This window comes from Salminus brasiliensis, chromosome 6 (genome assembly GCF_030463535.1).
Source record: "Salminus brasiliensis chromosome 6, fSalBra1.hap2, whole genome shotgun sequence".
Classification (NCBI taxonomy): domain Eukaryota; kingdom Metazoa; phylum Chordata; class Actinopteri; order Characiformes; family Bryconidae; genus Salminus; species Salminus brasiliensis.
Window position 1 is genome coordinate 13,705,036 of NC_132883.1, and position 4,848 is coordinate 13,709,883.

Below are 4,848 nucleotides of genomic sequence, written 5' to 3' on the forward strand. Positions count from 1 at the left end.
TAATACTGGGCAGGGCCCCCCTTTTTCTCCGAACAGTTTACAATGTTTGTGGTGTGAATTTCAAATGATTCCTTTGTGATTCTGGTCCATGTTCACACCTATTGAGTCACATAATTCCTGCAGATTGAATTGAATGCAGATTATTTATGTTATTTATGTTTTTTCGGATTCAAATCTGGTGATTGGGACTCATTTCCTTGTTTATTAAACCAGTTTAATATTTGCTTTGTGACATGGTGCATTATCATGCTGGAAGTGGCCGTCAGAAGGACCCCATTACATCACCTCCACCAGCCAGGACTGTTGACACAAGGCAAGGTGTCTCCATGGATTTGTGCTGCTGGCGCCAAACATTTGGACCGTATCATCTGCGTGCCAGAACTCATCAGACAAGGCTTCAGTCCTTAACTGTCCAGATCCTGTCAGCCTGTGCACTTCTGTTCTTGGCTGAAAGAAGTCGAATGTCAAAAGTGATGTGTATTCTGAGATGCTTTTCTGCTGCAACACGGTTGTACAGAGTGATATCTACGTTATTGTAGCTTTTCTGTCAAATTCTTTCTCTCATCAACATTGCAGTTCTGTCTGCATAACTACTGCTCACCTGTGACTGGTGTGAACATCACCTAAACCTGCTGACCCATGTCTGCCTGATTTTATAAAATCTATAAATCTTCCTAAATTTATGCATATTTATGAAAAATATGGCTACAATTTCTACAGAAAACACACCTAATAATTTTAACATGAAACAATCACAGTGCTTTGGCTATATTTATACATGGAAATGTCATATTTAAGTTTCCTCTTTTCATTTGTCCATTTATTTTGAGCAGGGCTGCCCAAACACACATTAACACATATATCAACTTCCTTCCTTTCTCTCTCTCTCTCGCTCTTTTTCTCACACACAAACACTACAAGTGGGGGAGGTGGTGTTGTGAGTGAATCAGCGGTTTGGTTCTGTGTGATAACACGTTTGCAAAGGCCAACAAGCAGCCCTGTCAGTGCATACAGACACACACACACACACACACACACACACAAACACACACACACTGAGCAGAACAAGTAAAACCCAGGGGAAATATGTACAATCGTGTGGTGTGTGGTGTGTTGCTGAACAGGGATGGGATGGTATGGAACCTTTATATTACAGTTATGCAGAAACTATACTACCGTTTGCTACTGTTACTACAGTACTGTTACAATACTACTGTTTACTACAGTTACTGTACTACTGTTCACTATACAACAGTTACTAATGCACTATTACTATTACACTACTATTACTAATCTGTTTACTAAACTACTATTACTATTCTATTTACTATACTACTGTTACTACACTACTATTACTATACTGTTTACTATACTACTATTACTATACTATTTACTATACTACTGTTACTACACTACTATTACTAATATGTTTACTATACTACTAGTACTATACCATTTACTCTACTACTATTAATATACTGTTTACTATACTATTATTACTATACTATTTACTCTACTACTATTACTATACTATTTACTACTATTACTATACTACTATTACTATACTGTTTACTACATTACTGTTACTACACTACTATTACTATACTGTTTATTATACTACTATTACTATAATACTGTTTACTATACTAATGTTGCTATAGTACTGTTACTATACTGCTGTTTACTAATGTTAGTATGCTACTGTTTACTGCTGTTACTGTATTACAGTTTACTAATGTTACTGTACTATTGTGTACTAATATTATTCTACTGTTTACTATTTACATACATAGCTATGTAAACAAGCTGTTAGAGCATGCTTTGCAGGGAGACTGTAGCAGTAGCTATTTACTTCCTTTGTGATTTTAGATTTGAAATGCTATGATTGTTGTTAGGATGTACAGCGTGATACATCATTAAGAGTGGTCCCCGTTCCATTCTTACTGGTGTCCAATTCGCATGTTGTAACGTTCCTTGAGCGTACATCCTTGCCTTGTTTACACAGAGGGACTGTGTTTGGTCTTGTGGACTTTTCCCCTGACTCTTTCCCATGACATAATGTGGGTGTTTATTTCTGCTAGCAACTTTTTTCTCCCTTGCTGACCCAGATTTGTCCTGTAGTAGTTGCCCCAGTCAGTGTGTTATAGTAGTAATATGCATGTTGCCTTTTTTGTACACTTAACATGTTTTTAACCAGACAATTAGGTCAGATTAAAATGAGAGCCTTCTTAAAAGGAGACTTTGCTTTTTAAAATGAAAGAGTATCAACATAGAAATTACATAAGCTAAATAAAATTAATTACTACAACTGTTAAGCAGTAAAGGTGTTTTCCCCCATTAACACTAAATAACATTAGAAGAAATGCAAATAAACCTAAATACAATGGTCAGAATGTGTTGTTTTACTAAAGCTACGGATACGTTGGTTAGAGGAACAGTTAGAAGAACACAGGTTTGGTTGCTGTCTGTGAACTCCACACCCTATAGATGTGTTTATATATAGAGTTTATATCTTACTTCCTATCTGAATGTATAGCTTTGCATATCATTGACATATCTTAGATATCTAAAATGAGAATTTATGTTTAAAGCAACACTATGGAAAATTGGCATTTCTTGCTCCTGGGGTCTCCCTGTGGTCTGTAAGTGTAATTTATGCTTTGAGCCACCACTGAGGAAAAAAGATTCCAAGCTGAGAGATACAGAACGATCACTGAAAGTGAAAGCAGTGCAGTAATATTTCTGGATTGTACACAAACTCAGGTTACATAGTGTTACATAGTTTATGCAGCTCCAAAATGACAGACTGCAGTTAGCAGCATGCCTACCAATAGCAGTGACACTGTTCTCCCTATTACAGGTCATTGGAACATCACAATGATTTTGATGCTGATATTTCATGGTAAAATGCTACATAGTGTTGCTTTAAACTAAGGAGAGTTATTGATTATATGCTAAATTGGTAATGAGGTGTGAGTGATTAAGTGTGTGTGGTGCACTAGCATTTTTGTCCAGGGAAAATTACTGCCTTGTTCCCCAATGGATTTCTGCCTGGACCCATGGCAGCCCTGACTAGTAAGAAGCAGATTAGATGATCAATAGAAGATCAATAATCTTTACTAGGGAAATCTCATAATGATGTGCAAGAAGATGTTCAAAACATGAAGGGGTGATAACATACAGAAACCCTAAGCTTCTAACATAAAATAATGTGATGAGAGGAAGACAGAGGAACATGGCAATCCTTAAGTGAGAATCATTATTCCTGGTCATACAGTGATCCTGATTGGAGGGAGAGGTGTGATGATGTTGGTGGGTGTGAACGCCCCCTCCTCAGGCTGGATGAATCTTACACTTCATTCTGTCTTTCTCCTTATATGGAGAGAATGCAGGTAGTCACGGCTTTCAGTGTCTATACAGCCCCTCCTCTCTTGTGGAGGGGAGTGTTTGTGTGTGTGTGTGTGTGTGTGTGTGTGTATGAGAGAGAGAGCGAGAGAGAGAGAGAGCCCTACTCAGCTTCCTATGAGTCACGAATCAGACTCTCTCTGCTCAGCTGACTCATTCAGTCTTTTTACTTCAAGCGTGTGCGTGCATGCACACACACACACACACACACACACTAGTAATACAGGCACACCTATATAGCCGCTTGACGAACAAACCTTTTTAATGTGAAATGATCCAAAATATGATTTCTTATCATAAAAATATTTTTTGGTACAAACGCAGGATAAGACAATATTCATGCAAGTATGGAACATTTTGATGAATGAAGATGCTGCTGTATGCAAAGCATGTTTGGTTATGGTTATCACAGCACTGCATTTAGCTTCAGGCTGAAGCTTTGGTAGAGTTCGGCTATACTGATACTCTATCAGGTCATCAGGTCCTGATGGTGATTACTGATAGTGATAGCTAATGTATTAAAACTACAGAGCCTATGCTGGTTTATTTCACAGGAAGAGACCCTATTGAATAAGTCTGAATCCATCTCAGTTGATTTTTTTAATTCAAGGTCAGGTTAGCATACGATTTGAGTTTATGAGCTACTTTCAACTTCACTTGTATGCGTGTAGGTGTGTGCGTGTAGGTGTGTGCATGTATGTGATTGTACTTAGTCTGCCTTCATTTTGTTCTTGTTATTTGAATAGCATTTGCCTACCTACAGTTAGTGCCTCAAAGGTTAGAACATATAGCAATACAAAATTAAAGTGATAAAGCTGTAAAATGCAGAGTTTTTTTGCCAATAATTTGCAGGCATTCCAATGACTGCACAACACTTAAGAGAAATACAAAGCAGGACATACTATTAAACTATTATTTCTTTCAACAGCAAAATTAAATGGCAGTGATTATGCAAGTTGCACAGCACATATGTAAATTAAGCTGGGTGCACATTAAAGCAGCATTATGCATTTGGTATTTGGTATTGGTATTGTTTGCTCCTGGGCTCCCCCTACAGGAAAGGAGTGGAATTTACTTTTGCACCACCATGGACTGCTATGCACATGCACTTCTGGACAAGCCGAGAGCTGCAGAACTAGCATATGAAGTGAAAAAAGCATATAGACCGATCCAAGAGGTTTTGTGCAGGATGGCAATGATAGAGATGCCATTCTCTCAATTACAACATGACTTCAATGCTGCTATATTAAGGTATAGTTACCACATACTGTTGTTTTAAACCTCAGCTTAAACCTCCAACATTTGGACATGTACTGTTATCCTTTCAGTGTTAGGATGAATGGAACTGTGTACGTGCTTTAAGCCCTACGCTGTACCGTGTGTGTGTGCGTACTCCTTTAAGAGGCGTGGCTTAACGTCACGCGAACTGCGTAGCTATTTCAT